Source organism: Schistocerca cancellata, chromosome 8, assembly GCF_023864275.1.
Source record: "Schistocerca cancellata isolate TAMUIC-IGC-003103 chromosome 8, iqSchCanc2.1, whole genome shotgun sequence".
Taxonomy (NCBI): Eukaryota; Metazoa; Arthropoda; class Insecta; order Orthoptera; family Acrididae; genus Schistocerca; species Schistocerca cancellata.
This window is the reverse complement of record NC_064633.1, coordinates 451,398,510-451,417,134: the sequence shown is the minus strand read 5'-3', so window position 1 is coordinate 451,417,134 and position 18,625 is coordinate 451,398,510. Positions and strand designations below refer to the sequence as shown.

Here is an 18,625-nt window from a genome sequence, read left to right as displayed (position 1 = left end):
AACTACTTAAGTGGAGAGCCCCCAGTCTAAAGATGGCTGGCAGTTGTCCAGCCGAAATATCGTGCAATGAAGTTTGCGACGACCGGCTGCAAGCCCGAAATCTTTTTGAACGGCTGCGCTGCTAATTGCTCAGCTGAAAATTAACACTTAAAAACATCGATTAGGCTCTGAGCACTATGGGACTTAACATCTATGGTCATCAGTTCCCTATAACTTAGACCTACTTAAACCTAACTAACCTAACGACATCAACAACACCCAGTCGTCACGAGGCAGACAACATTGATTAGATTGGATTACAATTGAAATAAATACAAATCCACGTCTAGACAATAGCGACTCTATTTTTCAAATAATTTTTAACAATGTAGTTACAGACTTTCTCTTTACATGCCTCACACATCTCACGTCCGAACAGTTCATCGGTTAGCACAGCAAGAACAACTGAACCACAATTATCAGAGATAACAAAAAAAGATTATAATTGTCGTTGTCTATGAATGTAGTTCTCTGATAATACACTCCTGGAAATGGAAAAAAGAACACATTGACACCGGTGTGTCAGACCCACCATACTTGCTCCGGACACTGCGAGAGGGCTGTACAAGCAATGATCACACGCACGGCACAGCGGACACACCAGGAACCGCGGTGTTGGCCGTCGAATGGCGCTAGCTGCGCAGCATTTGTGCAGCGCCGCCGTCAGTGTCAGCCAGTTTGCCGTGGCATACGGAGCTCCATCGCAGTCTTTAACACTGGTAGCATGCCGCGACAGTGTGGACGTGAACCGTATGTGCAGGTGACGGACTTTGAGCGAGGGCGTATAGTGGGCATGCGGGAGGCCGGGTGGACGTACCGCCGAATTGCTCAACACGTGGGGCGTGAGGTCTCCACAGTACATCGATGTTGTCGCCAGTGGTCGGCGGAAGGTGCACGTGCCCGTCGACCTGGGACCGGACAGCAGCGACGCACGGATGCACGCCAAGACCGTAGGATCCTACGCAGTGCCGTAGGGGAACGCACCGCCACTTCCCAGCTCCTGGGGTATCGGCGAGGACCATTCGCAACCGTTCTCATGAAGCTGGGCTACGGTCCCGCACACCGTTAGGCCGTCTTCCGCTCACGCCCCAACATCGTGCAGCCCGCCTCCAGTGGTGTCGCGACGGGCGTGAATGGAGGGACGAATGGAGACGTGTCGTCTTCAGCGATGAGAGTCGCTTCTGCCTTGGTGCCAATGATGGTCGTATGCGTGTTTGGCGCCGTGCAGGTGAGCGCGACAATCAGGACTGCATACGACCGAGGCACACAGGGCCAACACCCGGCATCATGGTGTGGGGAGCGATCTCCTACACTGGCCGTACACCACTGGTGATCGTCGAGGGGACACTGAATAGTGCACGGTACATCCAAACCGTCATCGAACCCATCGTTCTACCATTCCTAGACCGGCAAGGGAACTTGCTGTTCCAACAGGACAATGCACGTCCGCATGTATCCCGTGCCACCTAACGTGCTCTAGAAGGTGTAAGTCAACTACCCTGGCCAGCAAGATCTCCGGATCTGTCCCCCATTGAGCATGTTTGGGACTGGATGAAGCGTCGTCTCACGCGGTCTGCACGTCCAGCACGAACGCTGGTCCAACTGAGGCGCCAGGTGGAAATGGCATGGCAAGCCGTTCCACAGGACTACATCCAGCATCTCTACGATCGTCTCCATGGGAGAATAGCAGCCTGCATTGCTGCGAAAGGTGGATATACACTGTACTAGTGCCGACATTGTGCATGCTCTGTTGCCTGTGTCTATGTGCCTGTGGTTCTGTCAGTGTGATCATGTGATGTATCTGACCCCAGGAATGTGTCAATAAAGTTTCCCCTTCCTGGGACAATGAATTCACAGTGTTCTTATTTCAATTTCCAGGAGTGTAGTTTTAATTCACACAGAAATTAAATTATTACAGAAATAATTAAATAATTATTGTCATTTTGACACGATACAGTCTTTTTTATACGTAGTATCGATAATATTTGTTGAAGTTTTTACACTTAGTTCATTTTAACATTTTGTGGCTAGAACACTGTGTCATGGATATTACAACAGTTTGAAAACTTAGTTGTATCGGAAATGCTTTTACCGTTGGCCTACAGGACAATGATCATGCCCCCTTTGGATGTAGGTAAATCGCTCCGATACTGCAATAAGACAACGACTGCACTGTTATCCCGCGTACTGCACTGCACGAATTCGCGGACTGTCATCCAGCCCGTTGATGAGGGAGGGTAAGCAGCGTGGCTGCTGTTCCTCCGTTGACCTCTCGGGCAGTTTGATGGCCTCTCTTTCGCGTTGAGAAGACAGAGCTCCCACAGACACGTTTTATTTACTCCTCCGTCCTAACGGGCCTTGGAAGGCCCAACGGTACCGACCGGCCGCCGTGTCATCCTTTAGGCCCAGGGGCGTCACTGGATGCGAAAACGGAGGGGCATGTGGTCAGCACACCGCTCTCCCGGCCGTTGTCAGTCTTCGTGACCGGACCTGCTACTTCTCAATCAAGCAGCTCCTCAGTTTGCCTCACAAGGGCTGAGCGCAGCCCGCTTGCCAACAGCGCTCGGCAGACCGGACGGTCATCCATCCAAGTGCTAGCCCAGCCCGACAGCGCTTATCTTCGGTGATCTGACGGGAACCTGTGTTACCACCGTGGCAAGGCCGTTGGCACGCTTTATACAGGGTGTTACAAAAAGGTACGGCCAAACTTTCAGGAAACATTCCTCACACACAGAGAAAGAAAACATGTTATGTGGACATGTGTCCGGAAACGCTTACTGTCCATGTTAGAGCTCATTTTATTACTTCTCTTCAAATCACATTAATCATGGAATGGAAACACACAGCAACAGAACGTACCAGCGTGACTTCAAACACTTTGTTACAGGGAATGTTCAAAATGTCCTCCGTTAGCGAGGATACATGCATCCACCCTCCGTCGCATGGAATCCCTGATGCGCTGGTGCAGCCCTGGAGAATGGCGTATTGTATCACAGCCGTCCACAATACGAGCACGAAGAGTCTCTACATTTGGTACCGGGGTTGCGTAGACAAGAACTTTCAAATGCCCCCATAAATGAAAGTCAAGAGGGTTGAGGTCAGGAGAGCGTCGAGGCCATGGAATTGGTCCGCCTCTACCAATCCATCGGTCACCGAATCAGTTGTTGAGAAGCGTACGAACACTTCGGCTGAAATGTGCAGGAGCTCCATCGTGCATGAACCACATGTTGTGTCGTACTTGTAAAGGCACACGTTCTAGCAGCACAGGTAGAGTACCCCGTATGAAATCATGATAACGTGCTCCATTGAGCGTAGGTGGAAGAACATAGGGCCCAATCAAGACATCACCAACAATGCCTGCCCAAACGTTCACAGAAAATCTGTGTTGACGTGATTGCACAATTGCGTGCGGATTCTCGTCAGCCCACACATGTTGATTCAACTGGCGGTGAATCGAGGAAGTACAGTACATACTGACGAAACTAAAATGAGCTCAAACATGGAAATTAAGCGTTTCCGGACACATGTTCACATAACCTTTTCTTTATATGTGTGTGAGGAATGTTTCCTGAAAGTTTGGCCTTACCTTTTTGTAACACCCTGTATACACTCCGCTGCTATTGCTGCCACCTACCGTCTGTGAGTGGTTACTGCATGTTGACGTCGAAAAGAGGTGATGGTCACGTTAATGTGACTGGACTGTGTGTAACAATCTTCCATCAAAGAATCAACTACAAATAATATCTCGAAGTCACAGAGCTCTGTTGGTACCGCCTATCCACTAATTATGGAATACTCCTCGTCTCCTTTTATAGAGGCACGTCCGTCTCTTGTCATATCTAGTGGCCAGTTTCGCATTACTCAGCAAATTACACAGAAGTGTTCGGGTACTTTTTATCAAATAGTGTATCATAGCTTGATGTAAACGGTTGAGAGTACTGAAACATATTTACTGGGAAGTTAAGTACCAAAAGAAAGGAATAATTAATATTCGTAACTTTATTTTATCTAACGAGTCGATGAAGCAACAACAATCTCTTTTTCAATTACTTCTCAATAACATTAGTAATAAAATTAGGTGCTGCAATAGACATAGTGACACGTTTCGCTAAAATAAAATAAAATAACCGGCAGATCTTTTATCTGTGAGGCAGAAATCAGACGCCACAGTTCTGTTTATCTGCTGTCATCCGAAATTCATCTAGTATGCAAGGTGAGAGTGCTGTGGGAGTGGTATCTAAAGAGACGTAAGTGCGCCAGCAACAAACTTAACGCGTGCTGTGGTTAGCAATCCTGCTGTCATTAAAATCTGATTTAACCGTTTCGTCTATGATATTCTCGTAAAATGTACATAGGACAGACTTCGTTTTACAACGCGTTTTGGGGGAACTAATCTATCGGATTTCATACAATTAAGCTCTGATTACGAGAGACGGCACTAAATTTTTAAAGTTATTTCAGATGTCAAACTATGCAGCCTCCTAATCACTTTCGAGCAGTGTACAACTCCACTGTCTGCTTTTCCCCCTTTCTGCGTCATTATCAATCAGCAGTAATTAATACAGGGTATATCAAAAAGAATCATCTGATTTTTAAAAAAATCGTAAGTATCATGTTACTCGAGATACGTGCTTGAACAACATATTGTTGGAAACAGTAAACTCTCGAGTTTTACATGGTTCCTGCTAGGTAGCAGCAGTGTGCGCCCACTTCAGTTCTAGTAAAAATGGTGTTGGGACAGCAAAAAGCGTTTTGTGTTCTATATTTTGCGAAGTGCGGGTCAGTAATAACTGTTCAGCGTGACTTTCATACTTCGTATCGTGTGGATCCTCCTACAGCACAGAGCATTAGACAATGGCATGAACAATTCCGAAAGATAGGTTGTTTGTGTAAAGGAAAATCACCGGGTCGTCCCCGAGCGTCTGACACAGACGTCGAACGCATCCGCCATAGTTTCACAAGGAGTCCACAGAAATCTGTTCGCCATAGTTTCACAAGGAGTCCGCAGACGTCCGTTCGCCGTGAAGCTCGACAGCTCAACATGCCCAAGATACCCGTCTGGCTTGTGATGCTTCGATGTTTACGCATGAAACCATACAAAATTCAACTACTGCAGGCTCTTCGTGAAGGTGACAAACGACAACGTGAGAAGTTCTGTAATTTCGTTCTTGCTAAGATCGAGGGTGACAGTTTTCATTCGCGCTTAGTATTTAGTGACGAGGCAACATTCCATTTAAATGGAAAGGTGAGCCGTCATAATGTGAGAATACGGGGTACGGAACGACCACGTAAAGTTGTACAACATGAGAGGGACTCTCCAAAATTTAATGTGCTTTGTGCAGTTTCACAGGAAAAGGTGGAGGGGCCATTTTTCTCTGCCGAGAACACTGTTACAGGAAGCACATATCTCGAGATGCTTGAGAACATTATTTTCCCATAGTTGGAGACTGATTCGAACGACTTTATTTACCAAAAGGATGGGACATCGCCACACTGCCATCTGGAAGTGCGGGCAATTTAAATCAAAGGATTACTGAACGATGGATCAGTCGAACTGGACCAAATGATTCAACTTTGCGGTACTGCCATCCAGGGTCACTGGACCTGACTGTGTGTGATTATTTCTTGTGAGGGTTTACAAAAAACTCTGTTTATGTGCCTCCGTTCCGAGCAACATTGAATGAACTGAGACATCGCATAACAGCAGCTGTGGAAGTTGTAACTCAAGACGTGCTTGCCATAGTGTGGGAGTAATTTGAATACCGCATTGACATATGTCGTGATCTCAAGGAGGGCAGATTGAACACCTATGAAAAAGTAACTTTTTGAGTTTCCCGTTCATCAAAAACAAAATTCATTGTATATGCAGAATGAGATTTTCACTCTGCAGCGGAGTGTGCGTTGATACGCCGGACCGAGACTCGAACTCGGGACCATTGTTCGAGTCTCGGTCCGGCACACAGTTTTAATCTGCCCGGAAGTTTCATTGTATATGTTTATCAGTTTCAGAAATACAGATGTGCCAAATCGGATGATTCTTTTTGATACAACCTGTACTTCGACAGCTGTAGGATACACTTGTATGGAATGTTATTATTTTTTTATTTTTGCTGGAACCTGACAGCATGCACTTGAGCGTTTTCAGTGAAAAACAACTAGGCAAGCGCAAGCAAAGACACTGGAGGTCAACCATTGACGTCATTCGAGCTAGTTACACATTTCTGTGTACATGTCACCGTTCCAGTACTTCATTCCCCTCTTTTCTTCAATTTCTACGGAAAACAATATTTTGCCTGAACTTCACAGTTGATTGCTAATACGCAGAATCAACGAAGGTGACTGAATGTTGTTGATACATGCGCATGTCATACCCGTTCAATCAAAACAACTATGCCGTAAAAAATAAATAATAAAAATAAATAAAAAAAGATGAGCTTCACAAACGCACTGGAGACTTTCAGACGACTTTATTATGTTCTCCAGTATCACGCTCCATCCCACTTAAGCAGCTGCAGATGTTTTCTACCAAGACGTTACGTTTTCAGAAGTAAGTACGAAATACAGCATAGCCTACTAGCGGAGAAACCCAGTGTTGCCCAGGTATTTATTTTTAGCTGTGCGCCCATGCCCGTACAATGAAGCATATGACCTTGTACTTAATGTTTCTGACATCACATCTTCTGAACTATGTGTTGTACAGTGATATAATAAGGTATGTACATTCAGTCACGTATGTGGACACTGTCTGCTTTATTACTAATGGATTTAGCATCAAAGAAGTAACAAATTTAAACGTCGTGCATGATGCAACAGTCATATCTCGTGAACTAAGTCTCGTCAAATAATATAATTTTGCACTTACTTTCGGTGTTGTGTGTGCATACCGTCTGTAAAATGTGTCGCGAAAACAGTTGGTTAGAAAGAAATAATAAATACGTCACGCCCCAAGCAGTACGTTTACTCTACGAACAGCGGAAAAGTAGTATGGGCTAAACATTTTTCCTCTCACCATTTTGCAGGGCTTGTCAACGAGAAAGAAATTTGTAAAGGTTTGACATTATGTGTAAAGTTTGTTGCAAGTCGCTAAGTGCTGTCATTTTCAAATAAGGGACGAATAAAGTCTGAGAATTCACGCGTCGCGGGCTACGCTTCTTTTTCAGTCCCACCTCCTCCCCTCCTCCCCCCCCCCCTCCCACACACACACACACCCCGCCTCTTTCAGAGGCAGGTGGTTCCTACCACCACGACTGTCGCCTGACGGTAAGGTACTTGTGTACCAAGTTTGGTTGAAATCGGTTCTGTGGTTTAGCAGGGGATGTGGAACATACACACACACACACACACACACACACACACACACACACAGATACATTTTTATAATATGTATGGACTTCTAATATCTATTCATGTTTCAGGCACTGCAATGCCCTCTCCCCCTCTCCCTCAAAAGAATCAAGACAGCAATATGCAAATGAAATGAGAAATGCCCTCTGATGAAAGAAATCTACATTTACATCCGTAGTTTTCAAACCACTGTGCAGTGCGTGGCAGAGTGTACTTCCTGTTGTAAGTATTATTGGGGCTCTTTCCTGTTTCACCAGTGTGTGGCGGACGAGAAGAAGGACCTCTTAGACGTTTGTATGTGAGCTGTAAATAGTGAGTCTTGCTTTCGCGACATGTGGAAGACCAGTATATTGCTACGTTCACCACTTGGTACTTTCAAAGGGCCGACTGCACCAACATTGATTAAAAAGCAAGATACAGGGTGTTTCAAAAATGACCGGCATATTTGAAACGGCAATAAAAACTAAACGAGCAGCGATAGAAATACACCGTTTGTTGCAATATGCTTGGGACAACAGTACATTTTCAGGCAGACAAACTTTCGAAATTACAGTAGTTACAATTTTCAACAACAGATGGCGCTGCGGTCTGGGAAACTCTATAGTACGATATTTTCCACATATCCACCATGCGTAGCAATAATATGGCGTAGTCTCTGAATGAAATTACCCGAAACCTTTGACAACGTGTCTGGCGGAATAGCTTCACATGCAGATGAGATGTACTGCTTCAGCTGTTCAATTGTTTCTGGATTCTGGCGGTACACCTGGTCTTTCAAGTGTCCCCACAGAAAGAAGTCACAGGGGTTCATGTCTGGCGAATAGGGAGGCCAATCCACGCCACCTCCTGTATGTTTCGGATAGCCCAAAGCAATCACACGATCATCGAAATATTCATTCAGGAAATTAAAGACGATGTGGCCGGGCACCATCTTGCATAAACCACGAGGTGTTCGCAGTGTCGTCTAAGGCAGTTTGTACCGCCACAAATTCACGAAGAATGTCCAGATAGCGTGATGCAGTAATCGTTTCGGATCTCAAAAATGGGCCAGTGATTCCTTTGGAAGAAATGGCGGCCCAGGCCAGTACTTTTTGAGGATGCAGGGACGATGGGACTGCAACATGGGGCTTTTCGGTTCCCCATATGCGCCAGTTCTGTTTATGGACGAAGCCGTCCAGGTAAAAATAAGCTTCGTCTGTAAACCAAATGCTGCCCACATGCATATCGCCGTCATCAATCCTGTGCACTATATCGTTAGCGAATGTCTCTCGTGCAGCAATGGTAGCGGCGCTGAGGGGTTGCCGCGTTTGAATTTTGTATTGATAGAGGTGTAAACTCTGGCGCATGATACGATACGTGGACGTTGGCGTCATTTGGACCGCAGCTGCAACACGGCGAACGGAAACCCAAGGCCGCTGTTGGATCACCTGCTGCACTAGCTGCGAGTTTGCCCTCTGTGGTTGCCGTACGCGGTCGCCCTACCTTTCCAGCACGTTCATCCGTCACGTTCCCAGTCCGTTGAAATTTTTCAAACAGATCCTTTATTGTATCGCTTTTCGGTCCTTTGGTTACATTAAACCTCCGTTGAAAACTTCGTCTTGTTGCAACAACACTGTGTTCTAGGTGGTGGAATTCCAACACCAGAAAAATCCTCTGTTCTAAGGAATAAACCATGTTGTCTACAGCACACTTGCACGTTGTGAACAGCACACGCTTACAGCAGAAAGACGACGTACAGAATGGCGCACCCACAGACTGCGTTGTCTTCTATATCTTTTACATTACTTGCAGCGCCATCTGTTGTTGAAAATTGTAACTACTGTGATTTCGAAAGTTTGTCCGCCTGAAAATGTACTGTTGTCCCAAGCATATTGCAACAAACGGTGTATTTCTATCGCTGCTCGTTTAGTTTTTATTGCCGTTTCAAATATAGCGGTCATTTTTGAAACACCCTGTAACTGAAGGGCTTGCGATCACTGCTAAGGCGTAAGCGTGGTTAAGTTATTTCTGTGCTGTACCAACTTAAAACGCTGGTTAACAAAATTTGTTCAGTTTGTTATCGTAATGTCAATATTGTTATAGCAATGCAGAGGGCAAAAAAAGGAGGCCAAATGTCTAAAAATTTTAAACTGGTAACATTTTAGAGCTAGTCAGCTGTAATGCGAAAGTTTAGAATGAGTGGTCATACACAGCAACAACAGTGTTTAATTTCATTTCAGGCTAACGAGCAATGATGTCCAGCATTGTTAAATTGTGGTCACAGATGGTTTGGCAGTTAAATCAAAAATACGATTTTCCACTGTGGTAGAGTTCCACGTTATATCCACCAGAAGATTGAATCTTTGTGTGAATCCCGCAGGAGACTGAATCTTTATGTCAGTACAGTCCACTGTACCAACGACTCCAGGAAATCAATCCAATACGCTAAAACCATCCATTACGGAGTATAATTCCGGTTGAGAAGGAAAAAAACGGTTCAAATGGCTCTGAGCACTATGGAACTTAACGTCTGAGGTCAACTGTCCCCTAGAACTTAGAACTACTTAAACCTAACTAACCTAAGGACATCACACACATCCATAGCCAGGGCAGGATTCGAACCTGCGACCGTAGCGGCCGTGCGGTTCCGGACTGTAGCGCCTAGAACCGCTCGGCCACCCTGGCCGGCTCGAGAAGGAAACTTAATGTATTGTGAAGACATTGCTGCTATGATCCGAATACATTACTAACAATTCTTTGCACTACATGCATTAGCACTGTCACCAAAAATTATATTAAATACACCAGCCCTTACTGTCATTAGAAGTCCGTTCCTTCCGAAAAGTAGGAATTTTCAGTCTGCTGTTAACCTGACCTAATAACCACCACATTGTTTCTTTTAAAATACGGAATCTCTCTTCTAATTTTCTGTCCCCATTATCTTCGAAAAAATTTTCCTTTTCTGCAAGCACACCATAGGGTTGTATTGACGATCGATACGGTCAATATGTAACATTTCTTAATCTTCTGTGCCATCTAAAACATCAAAATATGACGCCATCTTAATACAGTATATGCTTACTTCATTTCAACTGCGATCAATTCAAGATAAACGAGCCTCCGATCTCGGTCAACTTTAATTGCAATTAGCTCCCTCGTTTAGCTTTAAGTGAGGTTGGTGCAGTTGAATCTTGGCGTCGAGCGGGGCTTAATGCCGACTTAACTGCGATTAATTTTTAATCAGCAACTGTGCATTCGGCCCTAAGTAGGCTCCTGTGGGATAGTTTGTGTCTATCTTCAAGCGTTTGCTATTTTAGTTTTTTCAGCATCTCCCTGGTGTTATACCATGGATCAAACAAATCTGTGACCATTCGTGCTGTCCTTTCTTTATGTTCAGTGTCGTCGGTTAGTCCTATCTAGCATATGTCCGACATATTTGACCAAATATTCTAGGATTGTTATCACGAGTGTTTTGTAAGCAATATCTTTTGCAGACTGATTTCCTTTCCCTATGGTCTGCCAATGATCCAAAGTCTGCCATCTGCTTTACCGGTGACTGATCCTATATGATTGTTTCGTTTCATATCCCTACCAATTATTATAGCAAGGTAAACCTTAATATAAAATAAACTACACATCACGAAGGAATTATCCGAATGGGACAGAAATCAGTTGGTGTAGTGAATATGTACAGACAAACAAATGATTACAGTTTCAGAGAAACAGACCCAGCGAGGTGACGCAATGGTTAGCACACTGGACTTGCAATCGGGAGGATAATGGTTCAAACCCGCGTCTACCCATCCTGATTTAGATTTACTGTGATTTTCCTAAATCGTTTCAGGCAAATGCCAGGATGATTCATTTGAAAGGTCACACCCGACTTCCTTCCGCACCCTCCCTATTCCAGTGAGACAGAAGCCCTTATTGTTTGGTCCCTTCCGCCAGTTCAGCCAACCAGCCTTTCAAAGGCCATTAAAATTGCTACACCAAGTAGAAATGCAGATGATAAACGTGTAGTCATTGGACAAATATATTATACTAGAACTGACATGTGATTAGATTTTCACACAGTTTGGGTGCATAGATCCTGAGAAATCAGTACCCATAACAACCACCTCTGGCCAGAACAACGGCCTTGATACGCCTGGGCATTGAGTCAAACAGGGCTTGGATGGCGTGTACAGGTACAGCTGCCCATGCTGCTTCAACACGATACCACAGTTCATCAAGAGTAGTGACTGGCGTATTGTGACGAGCCAGTTGCTAGGCCACCATTGACCAGAAGTTTTCAGTTGGTGAGAGATCTGGAGAATGTGCTGGCCAAGACAGCAGTAGAACATCTTCTGTACCCAGAAAGGCCCGTACAGGACCTGCAACATGCGGTCGTGCATTATCCTGCTGAAATGTAGGGTATCGCAGGGCTCGAATGAAGGATAGAGCCACGGGTCGTAACACATCTGAAATGTAATGTCCACTGTTCAAAATGCCGTCAATGCGAACAAGAGGTGACCGAGACGTGTAACCAATGGCACCCCGTACCGTCACGCCAGGTGATACGCCAGCATGGCGATGACGAATACACGCTTCCAGTGTGCGTTCACCGCGATGTCGCCAAACACGGATGCGACCATGATGATGCTGTAAACAGAACCTGGATTCATCCGCAAAAATGACGTTTTGCCATTCGTTCACCCAGGTTCGTCGTTGAGTACACCATCGCAGGCGCTCCTGTCTGTGATGCAGCGTCAAGGGTAACCGCAGCCACGGTCTCCGAGCTGATAGTCCATGCTGCTGCAAACGTCGTCGAACTGTTCATGCATATGGTTGTTGTCTTGCAAACGTCCCCATCTGTTGATTCGCGGATCGATACGTGGCTGCACGATCCGTTACAGCCATGCGGATAAGATGTCTGTCATCTCGACTGCTAGTGATACGAGGCCGTTGGGATCCAGCACGGCGTTCCGTATTATCCTCCTGAACCCACCGTTCCCATATTCTGCTAACAGTCATTGGATCTCGACCAATGCGAGCAGAAATGTCGCGATACGATAAACCGCAATCACGATAGGCTACAATCAGACCTTTATCAAAGTCGGAAACGTGATGGTACGCATTTCTCCTCCTTATACGAGGCATCACAACAACGTTTCACCAGGCAACGCCGGTCAACTGCTGTTTGTGTATGAGAAATCAATTGGAAACTTTCCTCATGTCAGCACGTTGTGTGTGTCGCCACCGGCGCCAGCCTTGTGTGAATGCCCTGAAAAGCTAATCATTTGCAAATCACAGCATCTTCTTCCTGTGGGTTAAATTTCGCGTCTGTAGCACATCATCTTCGCGGTGTAGCAATTTTAATGGACAGTAGTGTAGGATGATTTATTCAAGACAAAGGGCTTCACAAATTGGGTTAGTTGATAACCGTTAGTCCACCTCTGGCCCTTACGCAAGCAGTCATTCGGATGGGCACTGATTGACAGATTTGTTGGACGCCCTGAGGGATATCATGCCAAATTCTATTCAATTGGCACGTTAGATCGTCAAAATCCACAACTGGTTAAAGGGTTCTGCCCATAATGCTCCAAACGTTCTCAATGGGATGAGATCTGGTGACCTTGCTGGCCAAGGGGTGGGGTTTGACAAGCTCGAAGACAAACGATAGTAGCTCTCGTCATGTGCGGGCAGGCATTTTCTTGCTGAAATATAAGCCTAGAATATCTTGCCATGATCTGCAACTAGACGGGGCGTAGTATATCGTTGTCGTACTGCTGCGCTGTAAGGATGCCGCAGATGACAAACAAAGGAGTCTTGCTATGAAATGAAATGGCCTGGTTGCTGGCTCATATGGCGGGAGCATCTCCAGACAGGTCTTTGTTGGTAATCGATAACTGGAATCTTATTGACTGTCGTAGAATTGTGTTCAGTGATGAGGCCCGCTTGTAATTGAGCCCCGATGAGCAGCGAAGATGTGTCTAAAGACGCCCTGGATAGTGGTGGGATACGAACCTGACTGCCATATGCCATACGATCCGATAACCAGGAATGATGGCCGGGGGGTGCCTATTCATTGCATAGTAGGACACCTTTGGTTGTCATCCGCTGTATCGTTACAACACAGAGATACTCTATGCCTCGTTTGTTGTCCTTCATGGCAAGCCATCCTGGGATTACATTTCAGCATGAGTGTTTCTACCGCTTGTCTTCGTGCTTACCAAACCCTAGCTTGGCTAGCAAGGTCGCCAGATCTCTCCCTACTTGAGAACGTATGGAACGTTATGGGAAAGACCTTCCAACCATCCCGGGATTTTGATGATCTATCATACCAGTTGAACAAAATGTGGCATGATATCCCACAGGAGGGCCTCAAACTACTCTATCAATTCATATCAATCCGAGTAACTTCTTGCACAAGGGCCAGATGCAGACCAACACGTTACTGATTTGCTCAATTTGTGTAGCACTTTGTCTTGAACAAATCATCCATTTTTTTTGAAATTGTAATCTATTATTTGTACATGTACGTCGCATCTACCGATTCCATCCCATTCATATACTTCTTTCGCGGTGTATTCTTTTTTTCTTTTTTAGAGTATATTTGCGTGAGTTGACCTATTCCAACTGTGATTCATTGATGTTATAGACATAGGATACTACGGTCTTCGTTTTGTAATGCAGCAAATTTTACATTTATGAACATTTAAAGTAAGTTTACATTTTATGCACCACTTTGGAGTCTTATAAAGATTTGTGCAGCTTTTTTCAGACAATACTTCCTTATGATAATTGCATCATATGCAATAATTCTGAGCGTACTATTAATGTTGTCTGCAACAATATTAATATATAACCTGAACACTTCCCTACGACACAAATGAAGTTAATTCTGTATCTGTAGATGATCCTCCAACCAAAATAACATGCATCGTTTCTATTACAATAAACTGTCAATACGATCAAAAATTTCACTTGATACACCACGTGATAATTACTGTAGATATGGTACGAGTCAACTGCTTTTCAGAAGTCAAGCAGTAATGTACCTATCTGGCTGCCTTCATCCATGTTCATGGCTTTCAGGATGTCATAGGAGAAGAATGCAATGTGCGTTTCACACGATCGGCACGAAAGGGTAAGGGCACAATTTAAAAAAAGTTAACATTGTGCTGATGTTTCTTACATAATCATAGCCTTTCCATACACATAAACCACGAAAGAATGTCGTCACTATAGCGTCTGATATTTTTCTGTAAGCGTGCCTATGTTCAAACTTTGTGCTTTCGTGAACTAATTACTGTTTTTGATATATGAATATTTTCAATATCCCTTGTTATATCTTATATATACTATTTGGTGATTGCATGGATTCACTTGAAAATCGTTTAAAGCCGAAATCGACTAATCGTGTAAACAATGACGTGTTGGCATAAAATACTGTCAAGGTGGAAAATACATACACAATTTAAATTTTTTTGCTACAGTGCTGGAATTTCTTGGAATATTTGTGTGTATCGACTGAATTTGCTTCTTTTGCCTAAAATATGAGTATGACAACATCGCATTTCTTTTTTACGGCACATTCCATTTACCACTCGCGACCGTTATATCGACTGAAAGATGAGGCGGAATAGTTCTCCTTCTGTTTCCCCAGTGACATGTAACCAAATTTGCATCGTCTACAAGTGACGTTTTCTAGGAAATAAGGTAATGTAGAACTTCATTCTACTGTGCAGCGGCAAACCAGTGGAAATTACTTGTGTTTTTGTACGTACAACATACTTTTGCATCAATTTCAAAATTTAAGTTATTCTGAGAAAATTTTATTTCATTCCCATTGATTTTATTGATGCAGTGGTTCTCTCACATGGAAACATGTTTATTTGAGCTGTTTTACGGATTCGTTTATAAATAATTATTGTCCTGCTAGTGACGATTTTCTTTTATTTACAGTTTACAAGATGCGTTTCAGGAAACGATTCCCATTTTCAAGTGTGTTTATCTCCGCGTGCTGTACTATTTCTTCGTAATGTTTTTGATGTGTGAGGTTGTACTTGTTCTGTTGATAAAAAACGTGCAATTAGTAAAATAAATACACTTTGTAAAAAAGCATGTCATCCTCTGTGGAAAACCTATAACATTATCTCTGATGATTACATCTAAAAAGGTCTTTGGAATTGTCTTGTTTCTCATTCTCGATACAAGCTGTGCACAGAAAGTTGTATGCGAAGTTTAGCATATGTGAGACACTGCACAACAGGACCATAAGAAAACTGTAAGTACGAGTTCCTCCAAATATGTAAAGATCGGTAATCACCTAAAAATGGCAGGTTTTTTATATATTGCAGTTAATTCAACAGAATAAAGCAGAACCTCACACATCAAAAAGATTACGAAAAATGGTTAATATTCAAAGTAAAACGCACCTGAAAATGGGAACCATCTCCCGAAATGAATAGTGTAAAATGTAAATAAAAGGAAGTCGTGACTGGTAGCAGAAAAGTTATATACAAACAAACGCATTGTTTTCACAGTCGCTGACGTTCGTAAACCATTTCTCATGGATCAGTTCATATCAGTGCTATTTTATATCGATGTAGTTCAGTGTATTGATTGAGCTGGTGGGTTTTACTTTACATTTTTGTTTCGTAACTTGGCTAAGCTGATTGTTAAAGTCTATGGGTATTCTGTAACCCGTTATACCGAAAACGTTAACTGATAGTTTAACTGCTGACGATAATCATCACTATCTATTAAAAGTAAGGTTTCTAAATCAATTCCCAAATGGTAGAGACTTTGTAACCTCATTCAGAATTATTTTTTAGGGGGACCCACACGAGAACAGATAGTAGACACGCTACAAAATTTTCTCACTGGTCAGCCTTCCCAGGCCGAAACGCAAGGCCGACGTGAAACCGATGCAGTTGCGGAGTACGCAAAATGAGGTTTGCGTAACACGTCAGTAAAGAAATCGTCAAACATGGAAACGTGACGAATCCATCAACGAATCTTTACGCAACGACCTGCGAGGACGTGTGTGGGCGAGTTGTCACTTGACTCCGCTTATGCCATCCTCGCGGCTAATCTTAGACATTCGGAAATTTCTACGCTGCCTTCTCTTCCTAACGTTATCAATATCTATGATCTAGGCCATTCTCCCACAAAGGTAATAAGTGAGTAATATGTTTAGGAATAAGTACTCAAATGAAAATATACGTAACGTCGTAATAACCAGACCAGTTGAAATTTGAATATACCACTTTGGGATTATCTACATCTACATCTACATGATTACTCTGCAATTCACATTTAAGTGCTTGGCAGAGGGTTCATCGAACCACAATCATACTAACTCCCTTCCATTCCTCTCCCGAACAGCGCGGGAAAAACGAACACCTAAACCTTTCTGTTCGAGCTCTGATTTCTCTTATTTTATTTTGATGATCATTCCTACCTATGTAGGTTGGGCTCAACAAAATATTTTCACATTCGGAAGAGAAAGTTGGTGACTGAAATTTCGTAAATAGATCACGCCGCGACGAAAAACGTCTTTGCTTTAATGACTTCCATCCCAACTCGCGTATCATATTTGCCACACTCTCTCCCCTATTACGTGATAATACAAAACGAGCTGCCCTTTTTTACACCCTTTCGATGTCCTCCGTCAATCCCACCTGGTAAGGATCCCACACCGCGCAGCAATATTCTAGAAGAGGACGAACGAGTGTAGTGTAAGCTGTCTCTTTAGTGGACTTGTTGCATCTTTTAAGTGTCCTGCTAATGAAATGCAACCTTTGGCTCGCCTTCCCCACTATATTATCTATGTGGTCTTTCCAACTGAAGTTGTTCGTAATTTTAACACCCAGGTACTTAGTTCAATTGACAGCCTTGAGAATTGTACTATATATCGAGTAATCGAATTCCAACGGATTTCTTTTGGAACTCATGTGGATCACCTAACACTTTTCGTTATTTAGCGTCAACTGCCACCTGCCACACCATACAGCAATCTTTTCTAAATCGCTTTGCAACTGATACTGGTCTTCGGATGACCTTACTAGACGGTAAATTACAGCATCATCTGCGAACAACCTAAGAGAACTGCTCAGATTGTCACCCAGGTCATTTATATAGATGAGGAACAGCAGAGGTCCCAGGACGCTTCCCTGGGGAACACCTGATATCACTTCAGTTTTACTCGGTGATTTGCCGTCTATTACTACGAACTACGACCTTCCTGACAGGAAATCACGAATCCAGTCGCACAACTGAGACGATACCCCATAGGCCCGCAGCTTGATTATAAGTCGCTTGTGAGGAACGGTGTCAAAAGCTTTCCGGAAATCTAGAAATACGGAATCAACTTGAGATCCCCTGTCGATAGCGGCCATTACTTTGTGCGAATAAAGAGCTAGCTGCGTTGCACAAGAACGTTTTCTGAAACCATGCTGATTACGTATCAATAGATCGCTCCCTTCGAGGTGATTCATAATTTTTGAATACAATATATGCTCCAAAACCCTACTGCAAACCGACGTCAGTGATACAGGTCTGTAGTTCGATGGATTACTCCTACTACCCTTCTTAAACACTGGTGCGACCTGCGCAATTTTCCAATCTGTAGGTACAGATCTATCGGTGAGCGAGCGGTTGGATATGATTGCTAAGTAGAGAGCTATTGTATCAGCGTAATCTGAAAGGAACCTAATCGGTATACAATCTGGACCTGAAGACTTGCCCGTATCAAGCGATTTGCGTTGCTTCGCAACCCCTAAGGTATCTACTTCTAAGAAACTCATGCTAGCAGCTGTTCGTGTTTCAAATTGTAGAATATTCCATTCGTCTTCCCTGGTGAAGGAATTTCGGAAAACTGCGTTCAATAACTCCGCTTTAGCTGCACAGTCGTCGGTAACAGTACCATCGGCACTGCGCAGCGAAGGTATTGACTGCGTCTTGCCGCTTGTGTACTTTACATATGACCAGAATTTCTTCAGATTTTCTACCAGATTTCGAGACAATGTTTCGTTGTGAAACCTAATAAAGGCATCTTGCATTGAAGTCCGTGCCAAATTTCGCGCGTCTGTAAATTTTATCCAGTCTTCGGGATATCGCGTTCTTCTGAACTTCGCATGCTTTTTGCGTTGCCTCTGCAACAGCGTTCGGACCTGTTTTGTGTACCATGGGGGATCAGTTCCATCTCTTACCAATTTATGAGGTATGAATCTCTCAATTGCTGTTACTACTATATCTTTGAATTTGAGCCACATCT

General features: G+C 43.8%; 1 pseudogene; it reads right to left on the bottom strand.

The window, feature by feature from the left end:
- Nucleotides 1-2,590: 2,590 nt before the first annotated feature.
- Nucleotides 2,591-2,708, bottom strand: LOC126096019 (5S ribosomal RNA; annotated as a pseudogene).
- Nucleotides 2,709-18,625: the final 15,917 nt, after the last annotated feature.